We start from the raw sequence: 16825 nt of genomic DNA, 5'->3' as shown, positions 1-16825 counted from the left end.
GAAAAGCTGTTTTATATATTCTTCTGTATGGCACAATTCTGTACAATGGATAGATACTTTTAGTGTTGGTAAAGAATCCGTGAAGGGTACACTGCGCCCTTTACATAAGGCGCCCTTGCGAAACTACATAAAAGAAAAGCTGTTTGATTTTTTCTTCTGTACGACACAATTCTGTACAATGAATACATACTTTTAGTGTTGGCAAAAAATCCGTGAAAGGTACACTGCGCCCTTTACATAAGGCGCTTTTGGGAAACCACATAAAAGAGAAGCTGTTTTATTTATTCTCCTGTATGGCTCAATTCTGTACAATGAATACATACTTTTCGTGTTCGTAAAGAATCCGTGAAGGGTACATAAGGAGCCCTTGCAAAACCAAATCAAAGACAAACGGTTTTATTTATTCTTCTGTACGTCACAATTCTGTAGAATGAATACATACTTTTAGTGTTGGCAAAGAACTTGTGAAGGTGCACTGCACCCTTTACATAAGGCACCCTTGTGAAACCACATAAAAGAAAAGCTGTTTTATTTACTCTCTTGTATGGCACAATTTTGTACAATGAATACATAATTTTAGTGTTGGTAAAGAATCCGTGAAGGGTACACTGCGCTCTTGCGAAACCACATAAATGAAAAGCTGTTTTATTTATTCTACTCTATAGCACAATTCTGTACAATAAATACATACTTTTAGTGTTGGTAAAGAATCCGTGAAGTGTACATAAGGCGCCCTTGCAAAACCAAATCAAAGACAAACTGTTTTATTTATTCTTCTGTACGTCACAATTCTGTAGAATGAATACATACTTTTAGTGTTGGCAAAGAATCCGTGAAGGGTACACTGCGCCCTTTACATAAGGCGCCCTTGCGAAACCACATAAAAGAAAAGCTGTTTTATTTATTCTCCTGTATGGCACAATTCTGCACAATGAATGCTTACTTTTAGTGTTGGTAACGAATGTGTGAAGGGTGCACTAAACCCTTTACATAAGGCGCCCTTGCGAAACTACATAAAAGAAAGGTGTTTTATTTATTCTTCTGTACGTCACAATTCTGTACAATGAATACATACTTTTAGTGTTGGTAAAGAATCCGTGAAGGGTTCATTGCGCTCTTGCAAAACCACATAAAAGAAAAGCCTTTTTATTTATTCTTCTGTATGGCACAATTCTGTACAATGGATAGATACTTTTGGTGTTGGTAAAGAATCCGGGAAGGGTACATTGCGCCCTTTACATAAGGCGCCCTTGCGAAACCACATAAAAGAATTGCTGTTTTATTTATTCTCCTGTATGGCACAATACTGTACAATAAATATATATTTTTCGTGTTCGTAAAGGACCCTTGAAGGGTACATTGCTCCCTTGCGAAACTACATAAAAGAAAAGGTGTTTTATTTATTCTTCTGTATGGCACAATTCTGTACAATGAATACATACTTTTAGTGTTGGTAAAGAATCCGTGAAGGGTACACTGCGCCCTTTACATAAAGCGCCCTCGGGAAACCACATAAAAGGGAAGCTGTTTTATTTATTCTCCTGTATGGCACAATTGTGTACAATGAATACATACTTTTCGTGTTGGTAAAGAATCCGTGAAGGGTACATAAGGCGCCCTTGCAAAACCAAATCAAAGACAAACGGTTTTATTTAATCTTCTCTATGGCACAATTCTGTACAATGAATGCATATTTTTAGTGTTGGTAAAGAACCCGTGAAGTGTACATTGCACCCTTTACATAAGGCGCCCTTGCGAAACCACATAAAAGAAAAGCTGTTTTATTTATTCTTCTGTACGTCACAATTCTGTAGAATGAATACATCCTTTTAGTGTTGGCAAAGAATCCGTGAAGGGTACACTGCGCCCTTTACATAAGGCCCCATGCGAAACCACATAAAAGCAAAGCTGTTTTATTTATTCTTCTGTATGGCACAATTCTGTACAATGAATGCATATTTTAGTGTTTGTAACGGATCTGTGAAGGGTGCACTAAACCCTTTACATAAGGCGCCCATGCGAAACCACATAAAAGAAAAGCTGTTTTATTTATTGTCCTGTATGGCACAATTCTGTACAATGAATACATACTTTTAGTGTTGGTAAAGAATCCATGAAAGGTACATTGCGCCATTGCGAAACCACATAAAATAAAAGCTGTTTTATATATTCTTCTGTTTGGCACAATTCTGTACAATGAATACATATTTAGTGTTGGTAAAGAATCCGTGAAGGGTACACTGCGCCCTTTACATAAGGCGCCCTTGCGAATCTACATAAAAGAGAAGTTGTTTTATTTATTCTTCTGTGTGGCACAATTCTGTACAATGAATACATACTTTTAGTGTTGGTAAAGAATCTGTGAAGGGTACACTGCGCCCTTTACATAAGGCGCCTTTGGGAAACAATATAAAAAGAAAGCTGTTTTATTTATTCTCCTGCATGGCACAACTCTGTACAATGAATACATACTTTTCGTGTTCGTAAAGAACCTGTGAAGGTTACATTGCGCCCTTGCGAAACCACAAAAAAGAAAAGCTGTTTTATTTATTCTTCTGTATGGCACAATTCTGTACAATGAATACATACTTTTAGTTTTGGTAAAGAATCCGTGAAGGGTACATAGCGCTCTTGTGAAACCACATAAAAGAAAAGCTGTTTTATTTATTCTTCTGTCCGTCACAATTCTGTACAATGGATACATACTTTTAGTGTTGATAAAGAATCCGTGAAGGGTACACTGCGCCCTTTACATAAGGCGCCCTTGCGAAACCACATAAAAGAAAAGCTGTTTTATTTATTCTTCTGTATGGCACAATTCTGTACAATGAATACATACTTTTCGTGTTCGTAAAGAACTCGAGAAGGGTACATTGCGCCCTTGCGAAACCACATAAAAGAAAAGCTGTTTTATTTATTCTTCTGTATGGCACAATTCTGTACAATGAATACAAACTTTTCGTGTTCGTAAAGAACCCGTGAAGGGTACATTGCGCTCTTGAGAAACCACATAAAAGAAAAGCTGTTTTATATATTCTTCTGTATGGCACGATTCTGTACAATGGATAGATACTTTTAGTGTTGGTAAAGAATCCGTGAAGGGTACACTGCACCCTTTACATAAGGCGCCCTTCCGAAACCACATAAACGAAAAGCTGTTTTATTTATTCTTCTGTACGTCACAATTCTGTAGAATGGATACATACTTTTAATTCTGACAAAGAATCCGTGAAGGGTACACTGTGCCCTTTACATAAGGCCCCATGCGAAACCACATAAAAGCAAAGCTGTTTTATTTATTCTTCTGTATGGCACAATTCTGTACAATGAATACATACTTTTAGTGTTGGTAAAGAATCCGTGAAAGGTTCATTGCGCTCTTGCGAAACCATATAAAAGAAAAGCTGTTTTATTTATTCTTCTGTATGGCACAATTCTGTACAATGGATAGATACTTTTAGTGTTGGTAAAGAATCCGTGAAGGGTACACTGCGCCCTTTACATAAGGCGCCCTTGGGAAACAATATAAAAAGAAAGCTGTTTTATTTATTCTCCTGCATGGCACAATTCTGTACAATGAATACATACTTTTCGTGTTCGTAAAGAACCTGTGAAGGTTAAATTGCGCAGTTGCGAAACCACAAAATAGAAAAGCTGTTTTATTTATTCTTCTGTATGGCACAATTCTGTACAATGAATACATACTTTTAGTGTTGGTAAAGAATCCGTGAAGGGTACATTGCGCTCTTGTGAAACCACATAAAAGAAAAGCTGTTTTATTTATTCTTCTGTACGTCACAATTCTGTACAATGGATACATACTTTTAGTGTTGATAAAGAATCCGTGAAGGGTACACTGCGCCCTTTACATAAGGCGCCCTTGCGAAACCACATAAAAGAAAAGCTGTTTCATTTATTCTTCTGTATGGCACAATTCTGTACAATGAATACAAACTTTTCGTGTTCGTAAAGAACCCGTGAAGGGTACATTGCGCTCTTGCGAAACCACATAAAAGAAAAGCTGTTTTATATATTCTTCTGTATGGCACAATTCTGTACAATGGATAGATACTTTTAGTGTTGGTAAAGAATCCGTGAAGGGTACACTGCGCCCTTTACATAAGGCGCCCTTGCGAAACTACATAAAAGAAAAGCTGTTTTATTTATTCTTCTGTATGGCACAATTCTGTACACTGAATACATAATTTTAGTGTTGGTTAAGAATTCATGAAGGGTACATTGTGCCCTTGCGAAACCACACAAAATAAAAGCTGTTTTATATATTCTTCTGTATGGCACAATTCTGTACAATGAATACATACTTTTAGTGTTGGTAATGAATCCGTGAAGGGTACATTGCGCTCTTGCGAAACCACATAAAAGAAAAGCTGTTTTATTTATTCTACTCTATAGCACAATTCTGTACAATGAATACATACTTTTAGTGTTGGTAAAGAATCCGTGAAGGGTACATAAGGCGCCCTTGCAAAACCAAATCAAAGACAAACTGTTTTATTTATTCTTCTGTACGTCACAATTCTGTAGAATGAATACATACTTTTAGTGTTGGCAAAAAATCCGTGAAGGGTACACTGCGCCCTTTACATAAGGCGCCCTTGCGAAACCACATAAAAGAAAAGCTTTTTTATTTATTCTCCTGTATGGCACAATTCTGTACAATGAATGCATACTTTTAGTGTTGGTAACGAATGTGTGAAGAGTGCACTAAACCCTTTACATAAGGCGCCCTTGCGAAACCACATAAAAGAAAAGCTGTTTTATGTATTCTCCTGTATGGCACAATTCTATACAATGAATACATACTTTTCGTGTTCGTAAAGAACCCGTGAAGGGTACATTGCGCCCTTGCGAAACTACATAAAAGAAAAGCTGTTTTATTTATTCTTCTGTATGGCACTATTCTGTACAATGAATACATATTTTTAGTGTTGGTAACGAATCTGTGAAGGGTGCACTGCACCCTTTACATAAGGCGCCCTTGCGAAACCACATAAAAGAAAAGCTGTTTTTTTTATTCTCTTGTATGGCACAATTCTGTACAATGAATACATACTTTTAGTGTTGGTAAAGAATCCATGAATGGTACATTGCGCCCTTGCGAAACCACATAAAATAAAAGCTGTTTTTTTATTCTTTTGTATGGCACAATTCTGTACAATGAATACATAATTTAATGTTGGTAAAGAATCCGTGAAGGGTACATTGCGCCCTTTACATAAGGCGCCCTTGCGAAACCACATAAAAGAAAAGCTGTTTTATTTATTCTCCTGTATGGCACAATACTGTACAATAAATATATACTTTTCGTGTTCGTAAAGGACCCTTGAATGGTACATTGCTCCCTTGCGAAACTACATAAAAGAAAAGGTGTTTTATTTATTCTTCTGTATGGCACAATTCTGTACAATGAATACATACTTTTAGTGTTGGTAAAGAATCCGTAAAGGGTACACTGCGCCCTTTACACAAAGCGCCCTTGGGAAACCACAAAAAAGAGAAGCTGTTTTATTTATTCTCCTGTATGGCACAATTCTGTACAATGAATGCATACTTTTAGTGTTGGTAACGAATGTGTGAAGAGTGCACTAAACCCTTTACATAAGGCGCCCTTGCGAAACCACATAAAAGAAAAGCTGTTTTATGTATTCTCCTGTATGGCACAATTCAGTACAATGAATACATACTTTTCGTGTTCGTAAAGAACCCGTGAAGGGTACATTGCGCCTTTGCGAAACCACATAAAAGAAAAGCTGTTTTATTTATTCTTCTGTATGGCACAATTCTGTACATTGAATACATACTTTTAGTGTTGGTAAAGAATCCGTGAAGGGTACATAAGGCGCCCTTGCAAAACCAAATCAAAGACAAACGGTTTTATTTAATCTTCTCTATGGCACAATTCTGTACAATGAATGCATATTTTTAGTGTTGGTAAAGAACCCGTGAAGTGTACATTGCACCCTTTACATAAGGCGCCCTTGCGAAACCACATAAAAGAAAAGCTGTTTTATTTATTCTTCTGTACGTCACAACTCTGTAGAATGAATACATCCTTTTAGTGTTGGCAAAGAATCCGTGAAGGGTACACTGCGCCCTTTACATAAGGCCCCATGCGAAACCACATAAAAGCAAAGCTGTTTTATTTATTCTTCTGTATGGCACAATTCTGTACAATGAATGCATACTTTTAGTGTTGGTAACGGATCTGTGAAGGGTGCACTAAACCCTTTACATAAGGCGCCCTTGCGTAACCACATAAAAGAAAAGCTGTTTTATTTATTGTCCTGTATGGCACAACTCTGTACAATGAATACATACTTTTAGTGTTGGTATAGAATCCATGAAAGGTACATTGCGCCCTTGCGAAACCACATAAAATAAAAGCTGTATTATATATTCTTCTGTTTTGCACAATTCTGTACAATGAATACATACTTTAGTGTTGGTAAAGAATCCGTGAAGGGTACACTGCGCCCTTTACATAAGGCGCCCTTGCGAATCTACATAAAAGAAAAGTTGTTTTATTTATTCTTCCGTGTGGCACAATTCTGTACAATGAATACATACTTTTAGTGTTGGTAAAGAATCCGTGAAGGGTACACTGCGCCCTTTACATAAGGCGCCCTTGCGAAACTACATAAAAGAAAAGCTGTTTGATTTTTTCTTCTGTACGACACAATTCTGTACAATGAATACATACTTTTAGTGTTGGCAAAGAATCCGTGAAAGGTACACTGCGCCCTTTACATAAGGCGCCCTTGGGAAACCACATAAAAGAGAAGCTGTTTTATTTATTCTCCTGTATGACTCAATTCTGTACAATGAATACATACTTTTCGTGTTCGTAAAGAATCCGTGAAGGGTACATAAGGAGCCCTTGCAAAACCAAATCAAAGACAAACGGTTTTATTTATTCTTCTGTACGTCACAATTCTGTAGAATGAATACATACTTTTAGTGTTGGCAAAGAATCCGTGAAGGTGCACTGCACCCTTTACATAAGGCACCCTTGTGAAACCACATAAAAGAAAAGCTGTTTTATTTACTCTCTTGTATGGCACAATTCTGTACAATGAGTACATAATTTTAGTGTTGGTTAAGAATTCATGAAGGGTACATTGCGCCCTTGCGAAACCACATAAAATAAAAGCTGTTTTATATATTCTTCTGTATGGCACAATTCTGTGCAATGAATACATACTTTTAGTGTTGGTAATGAATCCGTGAAGGGTACATTGCGCTCTTGCGAAACCACATAAAAGAAAAGCTGTTTTATTTATTCTACTCTATAGCACAATTCTGTACAATGAATACATACTTTTAGTGTTGGTAAAGAATCCGTGAAGGGTACATAAGGCGCCCTTGCAAAACCAAATCAAAGACAAACTGTTTTATTTATTCTTCTGTACGTCACAATTCTGTAGAATGAATACATACTTTTAGTGTTGGCAAAGAATCCGTGAAGGGTACACTGCGCCCTTTACATAAGGCGCCCTTGCGAAACCACATAAAAGAAAAGCTGTTTTATTTATTCTCCTGTATGGCACAATTCTGTACAATGAATGCATACTTTTAGTGTTGGTAACGAATGTGTGAAGGGTGCACTAAACCCTTTACATAAGGCGCCCTTGCGAAACTACATAAAAGAAAGGTGTTTTATTTATTCTTCTGTACGTCACAATTCTGTACAATGAATACATACTTTTAGTGTTGGTAAAGAATCCGTGAAGGGTTCATTGCGCTCTTGCAAAACCACATAAAAGAAAAGCTGTTTTATTTATTCTTCTGTATGGCACAATTCTGTACAATGGATAGATACTTTTAGTGTTGGTAAAGAATCCGGGAAGGGTACATTGCGCCCTTTACATAAGGCGCCCTTGCGAAACCACATAAAAGAAAAGCTGTTTTATTTATTCTCCTGTATGGCACAATACTGTACAATAAATATATACTTTTCGTGTTCGTAAAGGACCCTTGAAGGGTACATTGCTCCCTTGCGAAACTACATAAAAGAAAAGGTGTTTTATTTATTCTTCTGTATGGCACAATTCTGTACAATTAATACATACTTTTAGTGTTGGTAAAGAATCCGTGAAGGGTACATTGCGCTCTTGTGAAACCACATAAAAGAAAAGCTGTTTTATTTATTCTTCTGTACGTCACAATTCTGTACAATGGATACATACTTTTAGCGTTGATAAAGAATCCGTGAAGGGTACACTGCGCCCTTTACATAAGGCGCCCTTGCGAAACCATATAAAAGAAATGCTGTTTTATTTATTCTTCTGTATGGCACAATTCTGTACAATGAATACATACTTTTCGTGTTCGTAAAGAACTCGAGAAGGGTACATTGCGCCCTTGCGAAACCACATAAAAGAAAAGCTGTTTTATATATTCTTCTGTATGGCACAATTCTGTACAATGGATAGATACTTTTAGTGTTGGTAAACAATCCGTGAAGGGTACACTGCACCCTTTACATAAGGCGCCCTTCCGAAACCACATAAACGAAAAGCTGTTTTATTTATTCTTCTGTACGTCACAATTCTGTAGAATGGATACATACTTTTAATTCTGGCAAAGAATCCGTGAACGGTACACTGCGCCCTTTACATAAGGCCCCATGCGAAACCACATAAAAGCAAAGCTGTTTTATTTATTCTTCTGTATGGCACAATTCTGTACAATGAATGCATACTTTTAGTGTTGGTAACGGATCTGTGAAGGGTGCACTAAACCCTTCACTTAAGGCGGCCTTGCGAAACCACATAAAAAAAAGCTGTTTTATTTATTTTCTTGTATGGCAGAATTCTGTACAACGAATACATTCTTTTAGTGTTGGTAAAGAATCCATGAAAGGTACATTGCGCCCTTGCGAAACCACATAAAATAAAAGCTGTTTTATACATTCTTCTGTTTGGCACAATTCTGTACAATGAATACATACTTTTAGTGTTGGTAAAGAACCCGTGAAGGATACACTGCGCCCTTTACATATGGCGCCCTTGCAAATCTACATAAAAGAAAAGTTGTTTTATTTATTCTTCTGTGTGGCACAATTCTGTACAATGAATACATACTTTTAGGATTGGTAAAGAATCCGTGAAAGGTTCATTGCGCTCTTGCGAAACCACATAAAAGAAAAGCTGTTTTATTTATTCTTCTGTATGGCACAATTCTGTACAATGGATTGATACTTTTAGTGTTGGTAAAGAATCCGTGAAGGGTACATTGCGCCCTTTACATAAGGCGCCCTTGCGAAACCACATAAAAGAAAAGCTGTTTTATTTATTCTCCTGTATGGCACAATACTGTACAATAAATATATACTTTTCGTGTTCGTAAAGGACCCTTGAAGGGTACATTGCTCCCTTGCGAAACTACATAAAAGAAAAGGTGTTTTATTTATTCTTCTGTATGGCACAATTCTGTACAATGAATACATACTTTTAGTGTTGGTAAAGAATCCGTGAAGGGTACACTGCGCCCTTTACATAAAGCGCCCTTGGGAAACCACATAAAAGAGAAGCTGTTTTATTTATTCTCCTGTATGGCACAATTCTGTACAATGAATACATATTTTTCGTGTTCGTAAAGAACCCGTGAAGGGTACATTGCGCTTTGCGAAACCACATAAAAGAAAAGCTGTTTTATTTATTCTTCTGTATGGCAGAATTCTGTACATTGAATACATACTTTTAGTGTTGGTAAAGAATCCGTGAAGGGTAAATAAGGCGCCCTTGCAAAACCAAATCAAAGACAAACGGTTTTATTTAATCTTCTCTATGGCACAATTCTGTACAATGAATGCATATTTTTAGTGTTGGTAAAGAACACGTGAAGTGTACATTGCACCCTTTACATAAGGCGCCCTTGCGAAACCACATAAAAGAAAAGCTGTTTTATTTATTCTTCTGTACGTCACAATTCTGTAGAATGAATACATCCTTTTAGTGTTGGCAAAGAATCCGTGAAGGGTACACTGCGCCCTTTACATAAGGCCCCATGCGAAACCACATAAAATCAAAGCTGTTTTATTTATTCTTCTGTATGGCACAATTCTGTACAATGAATGCATACTTTTAGTGTTGTTAAAGAATCCGTGAAGGGTACACTGCGCCCTTTACATAAGGCGCCCTTGGGAAACCACATAAAAGAAAAGCTGTTTTATTTATTCTGTTCTATGGCACAATTCTGTACAATGAATACATACTTTTCGTGTTCGAAAAGAACCCGTGACGGGTACATTGCGCCCTTGCGAAACCACATAAAATAAAAGCTGTTTTATATATTCTTCTGTTTGGCGCAATTCTGTACAATGAATACATACTTTAGTGTTGGTAAAGAATCCGTGAAGGGTACACTGCGCCCTTTATATAAGGCGCCCTTGCGAATCTACATAAAAGAAAAGTTGTTTTGTTTATTCTTCTGTATGGCACAATTCTGTACAATGAATACATACTTTTAGTGTTGGTAACGGATCTGTGAAGGGTGCACTAAACCCTTTACATAAGGCGCCCTTGCGAAACCACATAAAAGAAAAGCTGTTTTATTTATTGTCCTGTATGGCACAATTCTGTACAATGAATACATACTTTTAGTGTTGGTAAAGAATCCATGAAAGGTACATTGCGCCCTTGCGAAACCACATAAAATAAAAGCTGTTTTATATATTCTTCTGTTTGGCGCAATTCTGTACAATGAATACATACTTTAGTGTTGGTAAAGAATTCGTGAAGGGTACACTGCGCCCTTTATATAAGGCGCCCTTGCGAATCTACATAAAAGAAAAGTTGTTTTGTTTATTCTTCTGTGTGGCACAATTCTAAACAATGAATACATACTTTTAGTGTTGGTAAAGAATCCGTGAAGGGTACACTGCGCCCTTTACATAAGGCGCCCTTGGGAAACAATATTAAAAGAAAGCTGTTTTATTTATTCTCCTGCATGGCACAATTCTGTACAATGAATACATACTTTTCGTGTTCGTAAAGAACCTGTGAAGGTTAAATTGCGCAGTTGCGAAACCACAAAATAGAAAAGCTGTTTTATTTATTCTTCTGTATGGCACAATTCTGTACAATGAATACATACTTTTAGTGTTGGTAAAGAATCCGTGAAGGGTACATTGCGCTCTTGTGAAACCACATAAAAGAAAAGCTGTTTTATTTATTCTTCTGTACGTCACAATTCTGTACAATGGATACATACTTTTAGTGTTGATAAAGAATCCGTGAAGGGTACACTGCGTCCTTTACATAAGGCGCCCTTGCGAAACCACATAAAAGAAAAGCTGTTTCATTTATTTTCTCTATGGCACAATTCTGTACAATGAATACAAACTTTTCGTGTTCGTAAAGAACCCGTGAAGGGTACATTGCGCTCTTGCGAAACCACATAAAAGAAAAGCTGTTTTATATATTCTTCTGTATGGCACAATTCTGTACAAAGGATAGATACTTTTAGTGTTGGTAAAGAATCCGTGAAGGGTACACTGCGCCCTTTACATAAGGCGCCCTTGCGAAACTACATAAAAGAAAAGCTGTTTTATTTATTCTTCTGTATGGCACAATTCTGTACACTGAATACATAATTTTAGTGTTGGTTAAGAATTCATGAAGGGTACATTGTGCCCTTGCGAAACCACATAAAATAAAAGCTGTTTTATATATTCTTCTGTATGGCACAATTCTGTACAATGAATACATACTTTTAGTGTTGGTAATGAATCCGTGAAGGGTACATTGCGCTCTTGCGAAACCACATAAAAGAGAAGCTGTTTTATTTATTCTACTCTATAGCACAATTCTGTACAATGAATACATACTTTTAGTGTTGGTAAAGAATCCGTGAAGGGTACATAAGGCGCCCTTGCAAAACCAAATCAAAGACAAACTGTTTTATTTATTCTTCTGTACGTCACAATTCTGTAGAGTGAATACATACTTTTAGTGTTCGTAAAGAACCCGTGAAGGGTACACTGCGCCCTTGCGAAACTACATAAAAGAAAAGCTGTTTTATTTATTCTCCTGTATGGCACAATTCTGTACAATGAATGCATACTTTTAGTGTTGGTAACGAATGTGTGAAGAGTGCACTAAACCCTTTACATAAGGCGCCCTTGCGAAACCACATAAAAGAAAAGCTGTTTTATGTATTCTCCTGTATGGCATAATTCTGTAGAATGAATACATACTTTTCGTGTTCGTAAAGAACCCGTGAAGGGTACATTGCGCCCTTGCGAAACTACATAAAAGAAAAGCTTTTTTATTTATTCTTCTGTATGGCACAATTCTGTACCATGAATACATATTTTTAGTGTTGGTAACGAATCTGTGAAGGGTGCACTGCACCCTTTACATAAGACGCCCTTGCAAAACCACATAAAAGAAAAGCTGTTTTATTATTCTCTTGTATGGCACAATTCTGTACAATGAATACATACTTTTAGTGTTGGTAAAGAATCCATGAATGGTACATTGCGCCCTTGCGAAACCACATAAAATAAAAGCTGTTTTTTATTCTTTTGTATTGGACAATTCTGTACAATGAATACATAATTTAATGTTGGTAAAGAATCCGTGAAGGGTACATTGCGCCCTTTACATAAGGCGCCCTTGCGAAACCACATAAAAGAAAAGCTGTTTTATTTATTCTCCTGTATGGCACAATACTGTACAATAAATATATACTTTTCGTGTTCGTAAAGGACCCTTGAATGGTACATTGCTCCCTTGCGAAACTACATAAAAGAAAAGGTGTTTTATTTATTCTTCTGTATGGCACAATTCTGCACAATGAATACATACTTTTAGTGTTGGTAAAGAATCCGTAAAGGGTACACTGCGCCCTTTACATAAAGCGCCCTTGGGAAACCACATAAAAGAGAAGCTGTTTTATTTATTCTCCTGTATGGCACAATTCAGTACAATGAATACATACTTTTCGTGTTCGTAAAGAACCCGTGAAGGGTACATTGCGCCTTTGCGAAACCACATAAACGAAAAGCTGTTTTATTTATTCTTCTGTATGGCACAATTCTGTACATTGAATACATACTTTTAGTGTTGGTAAAGAATCCGTGAAAGGTACATAAGGCGCCCTTGCAAAACCAAATCAAAGACAAACGGTTTTATTTAGTCTTCTCTATGGCACAATTCTGTACAATGAATGCATATTTTTAGTGTTGGTAAAGAACCCGTGAAGTGTACATTGCACCCTTTACATAAGGCGCCCTTGCGAAACCACATAAAAGAAAAGCTGTTTTATTTATTCTTCTGTACTTCACAATTCTGTAGAATGAATACATCCTTTTAGTGTTGGCAAAGAATCCGTGAAGGGTACACTGCGCCCTTTACATAAGGCCCCATGCGAAACCACATAAAAGCAAAGCTGTTTTATTTATTCTTCTGTATGGCACAATTCTGTACAATGAATGCATACTTTTAGTGTTGGTAACGGATCTGTGAAGGGTGCACTAAACCCTTTACATAAGGCGCCCTTGCGTAACCACATAAAACAAAAGCTGTTTTATTTATTGTCCTGTATGGCACAATTCTGTACAATGAATACATACTTTTAGTGTTGGTAAAGAATCCATGAAAGGTACATTGCGCCCTTGCGAAACCACATAAAATAAAAGATGTTTTATATATTCTTCTGTTTGGCACAATTCTGTACAATGAATACATACTTTAGTGTTGGTAAAGAATCCGTGAAGGGTACACTGCGCCCTTTACATAAGGCGCCCTTGCGAATCTACATAAAAGAAAAGTTGTTTTATTTATTCTTCTGTGTGGCACAATTCTGTACAATGAATACATACTTTTAGTGTTGGTAAAGAATTCGTAAAGGGTACACTGCGCCCTTTACATAAGGCGCCCTTGGGAAACAATATAAAAATAAAGCTGTTTTATTTATTCTCCTGTATGGCTCAATTCTGTACAATGAATACATACTTTTCGTGTTCGTAAAGAACTCGAGAAGGGTACATTGCGCCCTTGCGAAACCACATAAAAGAAAAGCTGTTTTATTTATTCTTCTGTATGGCACAATTCTGTACAATGGATACATACTTTTAGTGTTGATAAAGAATCCGTGAAGGGTACACTGCGCCCTTTACATAAGGCGCCCTTGCGAATCCACATAAAAGAAAAGCTGTTTTATTTATTCTTCTGTATGGCACAATTCTGTACAATGAATACATACTTTTCGTGTTCGTAAAGAACTCGAGAAGGGTACATTGCGCCCTTGCGAAACCACATAAAAGAAAAGCTGTTTTATTTATTCTTCTGTATGGCACAATTCTGTACAATGAATACAAACTTTTCGTGTTCGTAAAGAACCCGTGAAGAATACATTGCGCTCTTGCGAAACCACATAAAAGAAAAGCTGTTTTATATATTCTTCTGTATGGCACAATTCTGTACAATGGATAGATACTTTTAGTGTTGGTAAAGAATCCGTGAAGGGTACATTGCGCTCTTGTGAAACCACGTAAAAGAAAAGCTGTTTTATTTATTCTTCTGTACGTCACAATTCTGTACAATGAATACATACTTTTAGTGTTGGCAAAGAATCCGTGAAAGGTACACTGCGCTTTTTACATAAGGCGCCCTTAGGAAACCACATAAAAGAGAAGCTGTTTTATTTATTCTCCTGTATGGCTCAATTCTGTACAATGAATACATACTTTTCGTGTTCGTAAAGAATCCGAGAAGGGTACATAAGGAGCCCTTGCAAAACCAAATCAAAGACAAACGGTTTTATTTATTCTTCTGTACGTCACAATTCTGTAGAATGAATACATACTTTTAGTGTTGGCAAAGAATCCGTGAAGGTGCACTGCACCCTTTACATAAGGCACCCTTGTGAAACCACATAAAAGAAAAGCTGTTTTATTTACTGTCTTGTATGGCACAATTCTGTACAATGAATACATAATTTTAGTGTTGGTTAAGAATTCATGAAGGGTACATTGCGCCCTTGCGAAACCACATAAAAGAAAAGCTGTTTTATATATTCTTCTGTATGGCACAATTCTGTACAATGAATACATACTTTTAGTGTTGGTAATGAATCCGTGAAGGGTACATTGCGCTCTTGCGAAACCACATAAAAGAAAAACTGTTTTATTTATTCTACTCTATAGCACAATTCTGTACAATGAATACATACTTTTAGTGTTGGTAAAGAATCCGTGAAGGGTACATAAGGCGCCCTTGCAAAACCAAATCAAAGACAAACTGTTTTATTTATTCTTCTGTACGTCACAATTCTGTACAATGGATAGATACTTTTAGTGTTGGTAAAGAATCCGTGAAGGGTACATTGCGCCCTTTACATAAGGCGCCCTTGCGAAACCACATAAAAGAAAAGATGTTTTATTTATTCTCCTGTATGGCACAATACTGTACAATAAATATATATTTTTCGTGTTCGTAAAGAACCCTTGAAGGGTACATTGCTCCCTTGCGAAACTACATAAAAGAAAAGGAGTTTTATTTATTCTTCTGTATGGCACAATTCTGTACAATGAATACATACTTTTAGTGTTGGTAAAGAATCCGTGAAGGGTACACTGCGCCCTTTACATAAAGCGCCCTCGGGAAACCACATAAAAGAGAAGCTGTTTTATTTATTCTCCTGTATGGCACAATTCTGTACATTGAATACATACTTTTAGTGTTGGTAAAGAATCCGTGAAGGGTACATAAGGCGCCCTTGCAAAACCAAATCAAAGACAAACGGTTTTATTTAATCTTCTCTATGGCACAATTCTGTACAATGAATGCATATTTTTAGTGTTGGTAAAGAACCCGTGAAGTGTACATTGCACCCTTTACATAAGGCGCCCTTGCGAAACCACATAAAAGAAAAGCTGTTTTATTTATTCTTCTGTACGTAACAATTCTGTAGAATGAATACATCCTTTTAGTGTTGGCAAAGAATCCGTGAAGGGTACACTGCGCCCTTTACATAAGGCCCCATGCGAAACCACATAAAAGCAAAGCTGTTTTATTTTTTCTTCTGTATGGCACAATTCTGTACAATGAATGCATACTTTTAGTGTTGGTAACGGATCTGTGAAGGGTGCACTAAACCCTTTACATAAGGCGCCCTTGCGAAACCACATAAAAGAAAAGCTGTTTTATTTATTGTCCTGTATGGCACAATTCTGTACAATGAATACATACTTTTAGTGTTGGTAAAGAATCCATGAAAGGTACATTGCGCCCTTGCGAAACCACATAAAATAAAAGCTGTTTTATATATTCTTCTGTTTGGCACAATTCTGTACAATGAATACATACTTTAGTGTTGGTAAAGAATCCGTGAAGGGTACACTGCGCCCTTTACATAAGGCGCCCTTGCGAATCTACATAAAAGAAAAGTTGTTTTATTTATTCTTCTGTATGGCACATTTCTGTACAATGAATACATACTTTTAGTGTTGGTAAAGAATCCGTGAAGGGTACACTGCGCCCTTTACATAAGGCGCCCTTGGGAAACAATATAAAAAGAAAGCTGTTTTATTTATTCTCCTGCATGGCACAATTCTGTACAATGAATACATACTTTTCGTGTTCGTAAAGAACCGGTGAAGGTTACATTGCGCCCTTGCGATACCACAAAAAAGAAAAGCTGTTTTATTTATTCTTCTGTATGGCACAATTCTGTACAATGAATACATACTTTTAGTGTTGGTAAAGAATCCGTGAAGGGTACATTGCGCTCTTGTGAAACCACATAAAAGAAAAGCTGTTTTATTTATTCTTCTGTACGTCACAATTCTGTACAA

The sequence above is a fragment of the Thermobia domestica genome, unplaced genomic scaffold (assembly GCF_964235325.1).
Source record: "Thermobia domestica unplaced genomic scaffold, izTheDome1.hap1.1 HAP1_SCAFFOLD_1167, whole genome shotgun sequence".
Lineage (NCBI taxonomy): Eukaryota > Metazoa > Arthropoda > Insecta > Zygentoma > Lepismatidae > Thermobia > Thermobia domestica.
The sequence above is the reverse complement of the archived record's forward strand: the minus strand, read 5'-3'. Positions refer to the sequence as shown.